This window comes from Triturus cristatus, chromosome 3_1 (genome assembly GCF_964204655.1).
Source record: "Triturus cristatus chromosome 3_1, aTriCri1.1, whole genome shotgun sequence".
Taxonomy (NCBI): Eukaryota; Metazoa; Chordata; class Amphibia; order Caudata; family Salamandridae; genus Triturus; species Triturus cristatus.
The window spans coordinates 799,482,215-799,499,721 of record NC_140583.1 but is presented as its reverse complement, the minus strand read 5'-3'; the positions used below and the strand labels follow the sequence as shown (position 1 = coordinate 799,499,721).

Sequence of the window (17,507 nt, the reverse complement as noted above, 5' to 3'; positions counted from 1 at the left end):
CCCTCATTCCATAACAGTCATGATCACTTAACATTAAATAAACTTCTATTGGCCAGGGCAGTGATGAGTGAGAGAATGGAAGGGGCTGAAATTCCTTTTAGAAAACAGGCCAAATTCGCTACTGAAGTGATACATGCCCAGTGATCTAAAACGTATTAACAAAAAAGTGGGTGGCCAACGGATGAGTCGCACTCCTTTCCAGAAAGGAATGCCTTACTGTTGGCTTGCTCACATCGGTAGTCGAAAGGGAGTGTCCACAATTCATGAATAAAGTTTCCTCTCAGGGCCTCACATGTACCCACCAGGAAATGTTTCATGCAAGATGTGAATTTGAATGTGAAAATTGGCATAGATATTACGCAGTGAATTAACCAAACAGCAAAGGGTGTTTCAGCTACTGTAAAGGGCAACTGTCCTAAGTCTCGATATGTAACATTGTGTATTTGGCACTTCTTTAGCCTTAAGTCACTGTTTTCGTGTCAGATTAAATGGCAAGAATAGCTGTGTCGAATTAAGGTAAAGCCAGGGGACAGGGTCATTCTTGAGGACCTGAAGTAATCAACTAAACTGCATAATAGAGCTAGGCTGACTTTGACTATGGTATAAAAAATGCATGTCATTTTGCATATCAATAACAGACAACACAATGTTATTTAAACTGTAAATGCGAGAAGACAACGCATTAAAGATATTATCAACAACAGAAAGTACTTTATTCAAATTATCTTGATCAATTTGACTTAAACATGCAGATGCTTGCATTTGTGAAAATTTCCAAATTTCATGTAAGTTGCATAAACAAATCTTTTAGAATACAGGTACTTAGGTCCCAGCAAGAAATCAGATAAGTCCATGTCTTCGGACAGGAGGAAAAGATGGTGTTTTACTGCAGACAGTGTGGCATGTTCCAACCATTGCTGGCACAGTTTCCCTTCTGAGTAGGTGCTGGCTATGCCTGAGTGTTGTGCATGGGAATAACAATGGTCGGATCTGCTTGCCGTGAACCCCAGTATGGAATTAAAAAAAACAAGCATAACAATCATTTGGGTCCATTGGCTACAATAACCACCAGTTTTAACCTGAAAGTGTGGTGCTAAATGCACCATTCTGCATCATACTATTGACCTGTTCTTCAGTGTCATTTGTTCAATGTTGCCAATTATCAAATCAGGCAGTCGAAGGAATGTTGGGAGAATTCATGCAATTAATTTTATCATTTCTAGACAAGTAGTCTGTTGAGCTGTGTAATTTAGAAAAAACATTTGTTTTAGGATTACTTAGCCTCTAAATAAATTGTCCGTTCCCTGAACTTGCGAATGTTAGGTAGCCAAATTGATTTCATGTCAATGGTATCCTTCCAATATTCATATACTTTTAAGGATAACTGTTTGACATACAAATCTGCATATATTAGCTTAGTTTGTGTCAGCATGTATTCCTTTGCTGGTGTATGTAGGGACAAGTTTAAAATAAAAGGATTTCCAGTCTTATGCTTAATGTCCAGAAAAATATGTAAATTTATTACTATATGTTTTTGAGCTCTTGTGTGCAGGAGTTGGAAAGTGTTCCCATTGTGTGTAATAAAAAATTGTTCGTTGAACACTAGCGCGATGTAATTAGTGATGTCCATAATGATAACAGAACATTTCACAATAATTAGCAGAATTCAGATATAGGTCCTCACTTTCAAAAACAGTGTAATGTTCCAATTCTGAGAGCATGGAGTTTACAGGATCAAGATCCGAATCATCATAATGTAACCCAGGTACAATAACATCCCCATAGAAACCTTAAAGACATAAGGAATCTGCAGTATTTCTGTAGGGCCGAAGAAACAACAGGGGACCTTATACCAAACAATTCCATCAGTTACTGGGACAGCCGAAATGTTCACAAGGGATGGGTCTCTTTTCAGTTTATGGGAAGATGGGTAAGGCATCAAAACTTCATCAGCCACTTCTGTGGCAGAGTGTTCTGGAAGGTAATGGCCATTTATCAGTAGGAAAAAACACACAAATCCAATTTTAAAAAATAGAAATACCAAGGTAAGTGTTATCCCAGCATATATCCAAGGAGGGACCAGATAAGTGCGCTTTAGCCATGAAAAAAAACACAGGCCCGTGTAGGCGGAGTGTAGATAGAACTATCAAAGGAGTTGGATGCGAAATCATCTGTTACAACAAGATATCCAGAGCAATTTGTTGAAAAACAGGAGTCACAGGTAAAGTAAGAGAACTGGGGGACTCCACAAGGGGTTGGATCAGTATAAACGACATCATCTGCAGGAGATGCAGTAGTAAGTACAGTACTCACATCCATCGTATGGCTGGCATTTAGAGCGGTATCAGGAAGTAACGGAAGTTCATTCTCCACCGCCCCCCCCCCCCCCCAACCTGGGGAGAAACAGCTTTGTTGTTGCTTACAAGCTGTAGAGGAATTTCCTGTACGGTAGGCAGAGGAGTTAAGGAACTAGCAAAGACTCTGTGTAGCCTATTATTTTGAATCGGCCACATGATGCAACTTGATGTGATCAATGGAGACAAAACAATTGTTCAGCAAGCAGTGGCAACATTACAGTTCTTGTACCTTGAATGCCAAGGACTGGCACCGATACTCGCTAAGATGGGCCAAATTCCTTCCTTACAGCAACCTTTCATGAATGAAAGCCCCAAATTGTGGAATCCAGCCGGAAAGTGTTGGTTGCTCCTGGATTCCGACAGAGTCAGACGTCTTCCACTGCTCAATGGATGAGGCGTCGCAGAAGTTTTGTAAGTCCTGTGAGACAGCACAAGTAACATTTACTTCTAAGGGTGAGGCCACTGCCACAATGTCTAGACAGTCAAGGTCTTGAACATACATTTTGATGCCACAAAGTATAGGGTCCGATCACCCAGAGATAGTTTAGAGAGATTATTGAGAGCCCTTTGCACCTCATATAAGTGACGAATCAAACTTCTTCCTGTAGCTAATACTCTTGCTATTAAGGATTGCTTTAAGTCAAGGTTCATCCTCTCCACAACCAAATTTCCTTCAGGAGGGTAGGGAGAAAAATAACGCACCTCTACACCCACGGAAGCCATAGTATCCCTATACACTTGTGAGATGAAAGCAGGGCCCTGGTCCGAGTGGAATGTAGTGCGTGCATTTGTTCTGATACAGATTTACAAATCTTTAACAATAGTGCAAGCTTCAGCCGAACATTGTAGTCATACCCAGAGGAACCTTGAACAGGAAATTTAGACACTACATCCGAATTAAGAGGACCACAATGGTCCAAAAACTTGCAACCGAAAGGTTTGTTTGAAATCAACAGGTGTGTCTGCGGTGGGCGTGCCAAGTAATGTCACAAAAAATAACATTTCACATGTTCACTTAAATGTTATATATATTTATCTAGAAAGCCATTAGGCAAAGAGGAGTTGTTACATTTAGCAACAATGGCAGCTAATATATTGTCATCAACCATCATATCAGAATGGGTAATCGCAGTAGCTGTTGCACTCACAACTGAAGATTTGGTCACTTCATCAGCCAAGGAATTCCCTACAACGTGTGGTCCCACATGCTGATGACACAATGTATGAATTACATGAGTCTGTGGCAACCTATCTTTAGGGTCTGTGACTTTTACCCAAAACGTTTTATGCTTTATAGTGTTGATCTTAGAGTCTTTGAATCAATTTCGGCGCCAACAGTGAAAATTGTCATTAGAAGACTGAACACAATAACAAGAATCACACACTACTTGTGTGGGGAATTCAGGATCTGTATGTTCTAGTGCATAAATTAAAAGTTTCGTTCAGCCAACTGCGCAGTGCAGTCTCCTAAGAACTGTGTGCAGACTTTTTGTAGTTGGCATTTTCCATCCAACATTACACCAAGAACAGTGGTGCATGCCGCACAATATTGGTGCTTAGTATCATTAACAGGCTGGGCTGAACAATCTGTATAAATAACATTTATCCTGCTCAAGAAGCAAAAGATTGCTGGGCTCGTATTGAAGAAACTATTGTGTCTGTAAAACCGGGTCAAACACAAAGTCTGCATCAACAGCTGTTAAAGATGTTGCCCACTGATTCTATCTAGGATGGAGATCTTTAACATTAGGAATGCTTGCTTTCAAGACAGCCTCCAGGGCTGCAATAGGAGTGACGACAATGTTGCGTTTCCCTGGGGTAAGCAGCCTTTTTTTAGTATAGCCTTCTGCACTGCAGTCAATATTTTTTCAGTGGATGCAAAACTCATTTCGGCATTCAAATATCAATTTGATTTATAGGCAATCTGCTCTGTTTCACTTCATCAAAGGTGACATATGTAAAGCCAACAGCCCTGCCACTATAGGGATGACCAGGTTAGTAGAATTTACAGTTGTATGTAAGTGTTGCAAACAGGTCAGATTGTAATAATGCGAGTATGTCTGTATGCTCTGATACCGAATTGGAACTGGAAAAATTGGATGGATTAATGTATATAATGTTTTAGCATGTAGTGCATAATCCGGTATGTGTGTTCTGTCAAAATTAAGGAATTCTGATAAGGATTGTAGTTTCCTAAGGGTATTTGGTGGTTGCAGTAAAGCACACTTTCTTAGAAAGTGTGGTGCAATGCTTTTTCCATCCTGGGTAAGTTTGCATCCTAGAAATAGGACACTTAGAAATACTATATTAGGGGGCCGATTCCGATCCTGGAAAAACCGGGTACGAATCGTCAGACGGAGCGTTTTCTCCGTCCGACTCGTACCCGGGAAAACCACCTTACAAACCCGCAAGTACGATTCGTACAGAAACACCATTTCCGTACGAATCGTAAAAAACACCGACCGGCTAAAATATACCCGCAATTCCGATCTGGGACACCGTGTACGCGACATTCGCACGGAGTCAGGCAGCGTTTTACGGACCAGCGAGTACGATTCGTACCCACAGCACTTCGCACAGCAATATTTTTACGGGACCCAAAAAGTGCCGGAAAAGCCAAGTATGCCACGATGCACGGCGAAAAGGGGGCCCGGTACGCACCGTACCCCCATCCCTACATGTCCGCACCATACCCCCACCCCCGTAGGTACGGTGCGTACCCCCACCCCCCGTAGGTACGGTGCGTACTCCCACCCCCCGTAGGCATGGTGCGTACCCCCACCCCTCGTAGGTACGGTGCGTACCCCCACCCTCCGTAGGTACGGGGGGTGGGGGTACGCTCCGTGCCTACGGGGGTGGGGTGGGGGTACGCTCCGTACCTTCGGGGGTGGGGGTACGCTCCGTGCCTATGGGGGTGGGGTGGGGGTATGCTCCGTACCTACAGGGGGTGGGGGTACGCTCCGTACCTACGGGGGGTGGGGGTACGCTCCGTGCCTACGGGGGTGGGGTGGGGGTACGCTCCGTACCTACACGGGGTGGGGGTACGCTCCGTGCCTACGGGGGTGGGATGGGGGTACAGCGCGTACATGGGGGGGCTGGGGGTATGGCACATACATGGGGGGGCTGGGGGTACGGCGCGTACTTGGGGGGGTGGGCTGGGGGTGTGTTCGGCGCGTATGCGGGCACATTTTTGGACGTCTCCATGGTTGCAATGGGAGTTCGCTCTGTACGGTGTTTTTTCCATACGGTTGTGCATTCGGACGGACGGGACGGATCGTACTTGCGCGCTCGGACTTCAGTTTCCCGATTCGTACGTAAAACTGTCCGGGGACGTGTCGGACACTTTTTCCGACCCGAGGACGTGTCGGGGAATTTTCCCAATGCGATTCGTATGGATTTTTTAACATACGAATCGTACTTGCCAGTTTGTACGGGACTTGTACGATTCGTACGTAAAAAAATCCAGATACGATTCGTACGGGGAATATTTTTAACGGATCGGAATCGGCACCTAGATCTCTTAAGATTGAACTTATACCCAGATTTGATAAATCCCAATATATAATGTGATCTACTCTGGCCAAATGTGTGTTGAAGTCATTGTCCGTCAGGTAGATACCTTCTGCTAGGGCAACGCGTCTGGGTCAATATCATGTACAATTGACAATGAGGGCAGCAAACAGTCCTGGACTTTTCTTGTACCCCATGGGGAGTCTGGAAACGCGAAGCTGAAAGCTCAGCGCTGAGAAGGCAGTCCAGTCTCTGCTTTCAGATGCTATATTTTGGCAGAAAAAAATATTGGAAATATCCAAGGTTGTGTATTTTTTATGGACTATAATATTTATAAGTGCTGTAATGTGTGTATTTTGTATTGCAAATGTGTGTGTATGACTATTCATAGGTCCATAGTCTAAGACAATCCAATAGGAAAGATCCTGTTTTAGGATAGGAAAAAGGGGATTATTCTTTTGAGAGACACAGGGTTCAATTACTCCCTGGTACCCTAATGGAGAGAGTATTTCTCTAACAGGTGCTTTAGCATTCTGTTTAATTGGGTAGTGTAGTTGCACTTGTAGGCTGGGCGTGATATGATGAGGAGAATCCTTATCACCGCCAACATGACTGCAATATAAAGCTGGGGCTAGTTCAAGAGCTCATTCTGCGCATATGCTTGTTTTACCTCATCAGGGACACCCGCAAAAAATTTGGGTAAGATAAAATCCTCACCTTGTGGGGATGTGCGTACAAACTGGATGTACGTACAAACTCTGGGAGCCAATCGACCTTCTCTTAAAGAATGTCATATGATAATGTTACATTTTCCCATAATATTACTCGAATAGTGTGTTGTATGTCACCCTCGATCTGTATGTCCTAATAATAAAGCATTCCCTTCTATCCCTCCACTATCCTTTTCAATCTAAATAATGACTAAAATGTCCACCACCCAAATCAGATTCATATTTCACTTTACTAATTTATGATTAATCCTGTATGGGTTCCGGAGTATCGTGCTACTCACCGAAAAAGCACGTCAACACCCTATCAGGGGTAGCAAGCACAGTATAAATGCAAACCTTTTTCCCTTCTATATCCCTTCACTATCCTTCTCAATTCAAATAACTGTCTCCACTACTCAAATTGCTTTCCTATTTCACTATACTAATTCACCACTAACACTGTATGGGTTCCAGAGTAGCGAGCTACTCGCCACAAAAGCAGTTCAACACTCCATCAGGGGTAGCAAGCACTATATAAATGCAAACCTTTTTCCCTTCTATATCCCTCCACTAACCTTCTCAATTCAAATAACTAACATATCCACCACTCAAATCACTTTCATACTTTTACTACACTAATTCACCACTTTATGGATTTCGAAAGAGCGTGCTACTAGCTGAAAAAGTGCTTCAACACCCCATCTAGGGTAGCAAGCACCATATAAATGCAAACCTTTCCCTGTTCTATCCCTCCACTATCCTTCTCAATCCAAATAACTGACTAACATATCCACGCTCAAATTACTTTCATATTTTACTAATTAACCACTAATCTTTTATGGGTTCCGGAGTAGCATGCTACTCGCCGAAAAGCGCTTTGACGCCTCGTCAGGGGTAGTAAGCGCTATATAAATGCAATTACTATTACAATACAATCTGTCTGGAGGGGCTATGCGCCTGTCTCATTGTTTGTGGCATACTTTGCGGTTAAAGCCGCAACTTTCTTATTCTGAAATTGTGTTTTAAATTGAGGAGGTTGCTCCTCCTCCTTTATCTTTACGTCAGATGAGCATTGCAAGTCCTTTCTCGGTTTCAGGTACTCTTCTTGTCTGCATTCAGAATGCCGACCTCTTTCATAGTGTTTCTCAGATGAGTCCTGAAAGGAATGAGAAGGACGAGAATCAGAATGCTGATACCTATCAGGAGCTTTCAATTGTGTGCGATCACACAAATTATAGCATCTGTCAGAGGGCCCCGGTGGCAGAGAACCTCCTCTAGACCTTGCCTTTTCTTTAGGATTGCGCTTGTCCCGTCGTTTTGTTTAACAAACTCTGGGTTCTGCTTGGCCATGTTCTTGTCAAAGCCAGGTTTGATAAGCTGTGGTTTACTGGGTCTCTTTCCCAAACTGCTGCGTACTAGAGAAGTATACATACACTTCAGCAATAATTATAGTTGGCTCACGTTCCTGGATGAATGGTGCAACCTGTGCGAGCCGCTGGCGTATAGCCAGAGAAGATTCTTTGCCTTTAATGTTAGACAGAATCATCTAGGAGACCATGGGAGAGTTTCCCATTCATTTAATCCCCAAATCCAGGGCAGCTGCTGCCCAGTGTTCATTCTGTATTTGTTTTAACACCTCTGACATTACTGACATGGTTGGAGTGCCATGTGTGATGGTAGAGACAGCAGCAAAGACTGTGCCCCAACTGTTACACTCATCTATTTCGGGGACCATCACATGGGGTAAACACATAGTGAATATCCTGTGCCTGTCTTCTGGTCCCGCAAGGGGGAACACAGTTTCAATCAGACCTATTTTTTGGGCTATCCAAAAAGGAATTTCGCATGATTTGCTGGAATTTCCCCCGATTTGCTGGAATTTCCCCCATAATTGAATGAATAATCACAGGACTTATTGTAGGTACTTCAGGCAACTGCGGTTACCCTGCTAGGCCTGCCCTCGCTGGGACAGCATTCAAGGTGCGCAAAACATATTGAGTTAAACGTCTATTAATTCTAACTAGACTACTGTATAAATGCTGTAGCTCATTAACATTGAGACCCTGTAGGTTAGGGAATGGTGTATAACCAGTCAAAGCTGGCCAGGTGACCCCTTTATTACCCATGCGTACAGGAGCAAGTATGTGTATAAGAGCACTTCAGAACCTATTTGATGTTCCCAATGGGAAAGCGGAATTTCTAAGGCCTGTAAAAAATATCGAGTAAAAAATATAGACAACAAAAATATCGACTCCTATACTTAAACAGGTAAGTAGAAAAATTTCGACTAAAAAATTTCAATGTTAAAAATATAGATGTATAAAATATCGACTTTTATATAAATACAAAATAATATATATTAAATATTAAATAAAATTTTAACAAAATAAAATTAATGTAATATACATTTTAATAAAATATACTTAAAAAAAATATAAACACACAAACATAAAAATGTCCACATATATATTTACTTTAAAACAATTAAACTATTATTTTTAAAACAGGTAATAAACTATTATTTTTTATTTATAATTCTTTTTATTAACCATTACCACATATAATAAACTATTATTTTTAATTTATGTTAAAAGTTTCAAATAATATATATTAATGATTTAAAATATAAAAAACAAAAATCTATAATAAATTAAAACATTAAGAACTATTAAAAAATATTTCAACTTAAATTTCACAATACAATCAGTGGAACAGTAGTGCTGGATAGCAAAGGAGTACAAATAGCTATTCCCACTCCTGTGAGTGCAAAAGTAGGGTAAGTGTTGGATAACGGAGGAATTAAATGTACTATTCCAACTTCAGGGAGTGCAACAGTAGGGAAAGTGTTGGATAGCGGAGGGGTGAAAATTACTATTCCCACTCCAGTGAGAGCAACCGTAGGGACAGTGTTGGATAGCGGCGGGGTAAAAATTACAATTCCAACTCCAGTGAGTGCAACAATATTGAAAGTGTTGGAAAGCGGAGGGGTAACAATTACTTTTCCCACTCCAGTAAGTGCAACAGTAGAGAAAGTGTTGGATAGCGGAGGGGTAACAATTACTATTCTAACTCCAGTTGGTGCAACTGTGGTAAATAAAATTCTTTACCGGGACTTAATTTGATACGGAAACATAATAAATATAGCTCAGTAAAATGAGAGGCAGAATCCGTGGTATCAGAGGTTCGGAATGGGCTTTATTCCAATGAACGATTATAATCGGTTGCTCCAAGTTCCATCACCACGGAGGTTCAGGAAGTGAAGTACATACTTTATTGACAAGAAATGACTTTTATAGTACATACATTACAATGAAGCGAATACAGTAGGCGTAACAATTGATAAGGAAAATGACGATTCATATGCGTAACCGAAAATGGGTGTAATAAGGAGTAAAAAGGAACATAATTGGTTATGATGTCATATATAGGTGGATCTATAAGATAATACTTGGCATAGATGCGCGCGCAGCAGCATGACGTGTGATTGACGTGCAACTAGGGGGTGAAGGGGACTTGACATTTAGCTCTACATGTGGAGACGAAAAGTCCGGGGGGTCAAGTCAACCTAATCCCAAATCCTATCTAACATCCTATGTTTAAAGAACTATGTTATCCACAAAAGAAGGACTCTCGGACAGAATCTATTCTATACTGACTGTGCGTGCGTGTACAAGCGTCTAAGTGTCTACACTAAATGCGAGGGGGTAGGAATATTCCATGGTAACAGGACTATGAATTACTTGCATAAAGACAGAGAAGCCGAGCCATTGCTCGGTAGCTGGAAGAATGTTTATTTAAACTACTAGACAGGAATGCATCGGCTAAGGGGTGAAGCAGATAACTTGAAGGTGAAATACAGTTCTTGGCAGAGAATAGGCTGATGTCAGGCTTCGTGAGCCGCGCAGAGAATGAGACAAAGTTCATGGTCACAGATGCAGGCTCAGACTGGAGTTTTCAGAGGCAGAAGGCAAGAAGAGTTCGATGACAGAATCAGGGCCTACTTGCCTGGACTGTAAAATGGCATAGGTGAACCATATAAAGCCGGTGGCTTTTCATACTTAGGAATGGAATATCCGGCCTATTCATGGCGGATCTGACAGAGGACATGTTGACGGTGGACGCACATGTGTTTGCGTCTTCATAACTGGAACTGGAGGAAACATACATGTACTGGTAACATGCACATAGAACCGTTGGGGTCCAAGATAGGGGACATAACTGACCAGAAAAATCCATATTTCCACATTCCCTCCTTGTCCCCTACTTGCCCGTCAAGAGATATCAATCTTCATCAAGCCATTGATCTGTTCATATAACATCATTTGTTCTTCTTTCTTCTTCCGTGACGAATGAGATCTTGGTGGTGGAATGCACGATGTGGCACACAGACCACAGATCGCTGGTCCACATTGTAGACATAGACAGCAACTGAATAGTATGAGAAGGCCAATACCTAGGAAAGATAGGACCTTCCATCCAAGGGTAGATATTATACTCCAAAACCAACGGGACCAAGTCCAGGTGCCTGGGTTCTGGTGTATCTGGCTTACAATCTTATGAAGGCGAGTTATAGCTTTATATACAGATGGCGAATTTTCTGGTATGAAAATGCAACAGCTTGATCCGATGACCCTACAAGCTCCGCCCCTATCAGCCAGGATGACGTCAAGGACAAGACGATTTTGAAGCACAACAATCCGCATAGCAGACTGCTCTTCTGTTAAATTGCCTAAAGCGGAAATAGTTTCATTCACTACTGCTTCAAGGGTTCTAGTTAATCTACGTATCAGCTTACTATTAGTAACAGTACCTATATAGGGAAAGATGCCTTTATTGAAATCTGTGTATTTTTCCCATGCTGTTTCAGTGTAATCGACAATTGGGAGATCTCTCCGCTCTCTGTTGTGTACTAAATGAATATTTCTATAATAATCAGGAGGAGCTAGGAAAACAGGTGGCAAAAGGAATGCGATGTAGCAGGTACCATCCCAATCTAGGGGTAGACGCATATATGCAGTCTTACCACATATAAAGTAGGAATGGCGATAAGCTCTAAATGAAGATTTGCCTTGATCACTGAATTCTACTGTAGTAGTGCATTTACTATGGCCCATATGTATGGAACCAACTTTTCTTACACACAATTCACCTTTCGCTGGGAATACTGACATGGTTGGTAAAACTAGTTCAACTTCGGATTCGACATTTAGAACCATGAGATTAGGAGTAAAGTTACCTAATCCATATACTTCATTTTCTAGATCAGTTCCTGTTCCTTTGGGGCGACCCTCCTTGTCAGGGTAACAGATTTTGAATAAAACTAGGTTCAGATTTCCCCATACCCACTGGTCTTGGTAAACGGCTGTATCTGAGTCTATGGAATTGATTAAACTAAACCATGCTCCACAGGAGCCATTATGTGTAAACGGATGTGGAAAGAAAGGCAGGACTCCTTCATAATTCTGATAGGGAGGGAGCCGGCCACACACCCAACAATTAGTTGCATTACTAGTCTGATGGGAATGATGTAACATACTAATGAAAGTGTTATTGCGCAGCGCAAGTCTATAAGACAATTCATGCGGGGGTAAGTCACTAAAAGAATGTTCAGCAGTAACATTGTAAACATTTCTGGCAATAGGGTAATATATGTGCAACAATATACTTGCAGTAATTATTAAAAGACTTAAGAAAAACAAAATTAATAATGTCACTATGCAGTGACTACGCAGTGATTTACAGTACGCCTGTCGTTTCATCATTTTTCGCGACTGTCCATGATTCAGGTCTAGGCGATACATGTCGGAGACAGATTCAACCGCTTCACCTAGGAGAGGACTTAAACAATCAAATCGTCCGACGGCCTAGGCCTTAATTTTAGTTTATAATGTTCAGAGTCACTTTTTTCCACAAAAGGAAGTTTTGAATCAATGGGTGAAGACACACGAGGTGAGGTATTCACATCTGATTTTAGTCCATGAAATTTCTTGATATGACTTGAATGAATCCATCCCTTTCTGCCTTCGATCTTCACGGCTGTCCTTGTGGTCAGCAGGACCAACTTGGGTGTCTTCCACCTGGGTTCCAGCTGAGTCTTTCGGTCGAAATTCCTCACAAGGACGAGGTCCCCCGGAATTACGTCATGGGGTTTCACCTCAGTGTTGTCGGGAAAGGCTGCAGCTACCTGTGAACGACAAGATTGTAGTGCAGACATCAAGGAAGCCAAGTAATCTGTCAGCATATTACAGTCAATATCAGTTATTTTGCGTGGTATAGGCGTCCCCCACATATTTGGTGATCTGCCGAAGATCACCTCATACGGGGATAGCCCTGTTCGAGAGTGTGCTACCATTCTTGTGAAAAAGAGTGCAACTGGTAGTGCTACTACCCAGTCGACACCTTTCTCCCTGCATATTTTGGACAATCTAATTTTCAGGGTCTGATTATGTCTTTCTACGAGACCTGCTGCCTCAGGGTGTCGGACACAGTGGAATTTCCACTGATAACCTAACAAAAGTGAAACATGTTTCATTAATTCGGATGAGAACGGCTGGCCGTTATCTGAGTGAACAACACGTGGTAAACCGTAGCGTGGGAAGAATTCTCGAACTAACTGTTTGGCAGTAGTCGGGGCAGTGTAATCTGAAACCGGGTATGCCTCCGTCCAACGGGAAAGAGCACAGACAACTACGAGAACATATTTGAATCCTCGACATCGTTCCATCTGGATATAATCCATCTGGAGGACTTCAAAAGGGTGATTAGGAGGATGAAATCCACCTTGTTCTACGGGAACACTTTTTCCTGGGTTGAACTGGCAACAGATCATACAGGTACGGACCTTTTGTTTGGCTGCTGCTCGTAAATGTTTATTGAACCAAATGTGTTGAATGCTATCTAGCATAGCTTTTTCTCCTAGATGTGCTGGACTATGTATAGTGTTAATTATAACTTGGACCATTGAATCAGGAAGGAACCACACAGACTTTTCCTTCATCATCCATCCTTGGTCCGTTTGGATCCCTCCTAATTCAGTCCATTTCTTTATTTCGTCTGGCGTAGCATGTGTCTGTATGTCAATTACGTCAAAAGTAGGATCTTTAACTGTCATACAATGTGTCGGCATCGGGACTATTGTCTTTGTCATGTCGGATGTTTGGGTTTGAGCAGTCTGTTTAGCTGTTCTGTCGGCTAGATCATTGCCTTGAGAAATGATATCAGTAACCTTCGTATGAGCCTTACATTTCATAATTGATATTGCAGTAGGTAGATGTATTGCATCTAATAAGGCATGAATGAGGGGTCCGTGCTGGATGTGGGCACCGTGGGAAGTTAAATAACCTCTCTCTCGCCACAGCACGCCGAAGTCATGTACAACTCCGAATGCATAACGTGAATCAGTGTATATGTTGACTTTTTTATTTGTGGCTTGAATACAGGCTTGTGTCAGGGCGACGAGCTCTGCTGCTTGAGCGGACAAAATATTTATATGATTTGTTTCAATGACTTCAGTATCTGTTGTGACTGCGTAAGCAGCCACTAACTCTCCTGTATTTGTTCTCATACATGAACCATCTACATACAATGTCAGGTCTGGATCTGACAATGGGACATCGGTTAAGTCTTGTCTAGGTTTCGTCGTGATTGTAATAACATCAATACAGTCATGGGCTAGTGGGTCTGTTCCGGTTACTGGCAAAAATGTGGCAGGATTCAATGTGTTACAGCGTCTGATTTCTATGTGTGGCTGAAACAATGTAAGTTCGTACCCTGTAAGTCGCGCTATAGTCAAGTGTTGTGTTTGCGTTCTATTTACAAGAACCTCTACTGCATGTGGTACTTGAACTGTCAATGGATGTCCTAACACTATGGCATCGCTTTGTCTGATTGCTAAAGCTGTCGCTGCCACTGATTTTAGGCATGCAGGCAAAGCCTGAGCTACGGGATCTAATGTACTAGAAAAATAAGCACATGGTTTGTGTGCTCCTGCTTGTTCCTGTGTGAGTACTGACAAGGCAGTACCTTCGCGTTCTGTAACAAAGAGTGTAAAATGCTTTCTGTAACATGGCGTTGCTAAAACAGGTGCTTGACATAAAGCTTTCTTTAGGCTTTCAAAAGCTTGTGTATGTTCCTGAGTCCAAGGGAGAACAGTCGATGTGGCTGCCTCCTGTGTTGTCAACTGAATGAGTGGTTTTGCTAGAAATGCATATTGAGGGATCCACTGTCTACAGTATGAAGTGAGGCCTATGAAAGCCCGTACTTCCTTTTGTGTCTTAGGTATTGGCATGTTAGCTATTAACTGAATGCGGTCGGGTGTAAGCTGCCTTCCCTCCTTGGACAGCGAGTGTCCAAGATAAATAACTCGCTGGACACAGAATTGCAGCTTAGAAGGGGACACCTTGTGCCCCTTTTCGGCTAGAAATTGTAAAACTGTCAGTGATGCTTTTTCACATTCCGGTTCACTTCTCGCGGTGATCAACAGATCATCGACGTATTGAAGTAAGGCAGTGTTAACCGGCATGTGGATACTGCCAAGTTCTCGTTTCAGTGCTTGGCTATAGATGCTGGGGCTTTCTGTAAATCCTTGAGGTGCGCGTGAGAATTTAAAGCTACGCCCATTTAAACTAAATCCGAACAAATATTGGCTTTCCGGATCTATTGGGACGCTGAAAAAGGCATTCTTGAGATCGATTACAGTAAAGAATGTCGCTTCGGAATCAATAGCTGTCAGTAATGACGAGATATCTGGGACCACAGGAAATTGTGGCACAATGCATTTGTTTAATTCGCGCAGATCAATAACCAATCGATATACTGGCGGGGCCTTTGGATCTGTTCGTTTAAGAATCGGAATTATTGGTGAATTACATATATTGGAGTCGGTTTCTACAACCACTCCTTGGGCAATGAGCTCGTCAATGATTTGTAGTAAAGCCACTACAGCATCTGGTGGTAACTTGTATTGTCGCATTCGTGGTAGCACCACTCCTGCCTTTAATGTGACTCGATATGGTGTAATATTCATGCATCCAACATCAGTAGGGCCTTGTGCCCATAGATGTGTAGGTAAAGTCTGCAGTCGGGGATCCATGTCTCTAGACACATAATGACCTTTAAAATCACGTAAAAACAACCTTACTCCTTCCGGGGAACAACATATTATGGCTCCTAGAGCTTTCAGTGTTTTTATTCCTAACAGATTTTCTGGACATGATTTAGTAAGTAATAAATCTGTAGTTCGGGTCAAAGGTCCTATCGTAAGTGGGAGAGGCTGTGATACTTCATTAACAATAGGTTTTCCTGAAAAACCAAGGGAAATATTCTGTGAGCCTGAGAGGGGTGCCCCTGGAACTTCACTACGTTTTATGGTTGTTCGACTTGCCCCTGTATCGAGTAAAAATTTTCTGTCTTGGCCTAACAATTCACTATGTACATAAGGTCCTTCTTGATCTACAGGGATCTCGATAAGGGGTAAGTCAACTTCCCTCTCTAGGCTGGTTCATGCGTATCGTTGATAATCAGGATAGTCATACTGTGCGGTCTGGTACAGTTGTCGTGTCGTGGTTTGCGTGGCAGCAACAGGCAGCGCTGGTGCAGCTGGCACAAACTGTACAGACTGTGGTGGAGCTGGCATGGACTGTGCATGCTGCGGGGCTCCTTGTTCATTCTGGTCCTGTCTAGGTGGCCGTGGTCTTTCTTGTGTTTTACCTATGGCGATATTATGTTTCAAAACTGGACAATCGTGTACGTAATGACCTGGCTTTTTACAATAATTGCATGTCCCTTTTACAGGTCCGGCTGAATCACCGGAATGTGTCATACCCTTTTTATGTCCTTCAGCTGGGACTGTCTGAGAAACTAACATTTTCATTTTCGTGTCTTTCATGCGTCTGTGTTCATGTTCTTGTTCCTCTCTAATTCTATTGTGATGGTACTGTAACATTTGTAACATTTGTGATGGAGTGTTACCTTGCCAGGTACTCTCGAATTTTAATACTCTATTCTTTACTTGGGGCAGGGCATTTTCTACTAATTTTGTTACAAACAGATGTGGGTATGATTCGCTACTTGCTTTTATGCCACTATTTATACCAAAACATTTTTCAAATCGGGCATAGTAATCACTAGTGTCTTCATCTTGCTTTTGTTTACAGGCTGAAATTGTACCCCAATCTTCCTTTTTTGTAGTTAGTAAACGTGGCAGTACCTGTACTAATAAACCTGGTAGTGCTTTAGTTTTGTCCCCAAGTCCTGCTCCTGCAGTTCGGGCCTTTTCTTCTGCTTCTAATACTGACCATTCTATCTTTTGGTCTCCTACCTCCCACTCTTTTTCCCTGAGTTTCTCATAAATGCCAGCAGGCATCAATACCTTTAATATTGTCATAATGTCGGGATAGGTATACTCTCCCATGAGTAACATGTCTTTAATTTCTCGGTGAAAACCCGCTGGATCTTTGTCATGACTGGGTACCACTTTCTTCATTTCTAACAATTCTATTTTTGATATGGGCGTATATACAAATACGCGCTTAAACTCGTTGTCCTCGCCCTTTATTGGGTGCACTTCTCGTAAGGGATTCTGTCTATCCATGTAATACGTGGTTCTTTCCTTGATGGGCAGTGAAACATGTTCTGAACATACAAAAAGAATGTATTGCTTTCTTGATTCTAGTATTTCTTTAATTAATTTAGTACCTGAACCTCTCCATCTATTCGTGAGTAATTCGGTCAATATATCAGGTAAGGGACCAGGATCTGAATGTTGACTCTGATATAGTATAATGAGTTGTTGAATCATATAAATCCCAGCTAACCGCTGTTCATCTGGGGTGAGATTCAAAAATGCGCGTGCTACTGTATCATCACTATATTTTCCGGGACTGTCCACCCAATGGACAGCTGCCCTAGCTAAATCTTGTTCATCCATAGA

At 42.2% G+C, this 17,507-nt stretch overlaps 1 long non-coding RNA gene across 1 annotated transcript in view; it reads right to left on the bottom strand.

Annotated features, from left to right (window-relative positions):
* Positions 1-2,597: 2,597 nt before the first annotated feature.
* The window catches only part of LOC146861063 (uncharacterized), a 144,438-nt gene continuing 129,528 nt past the window's right edge, over positions 2,598-17,507 (bottom strand). The window contains exon 3 of the long non-coding RNA XR_014979231.1: positions 2,598-2,775. This is a non-coding gene — a long non-coding RNA (uncharacterized LOC146861063). The remainder of the gene's footprint in view (positions 2,776-17,507) is intronic.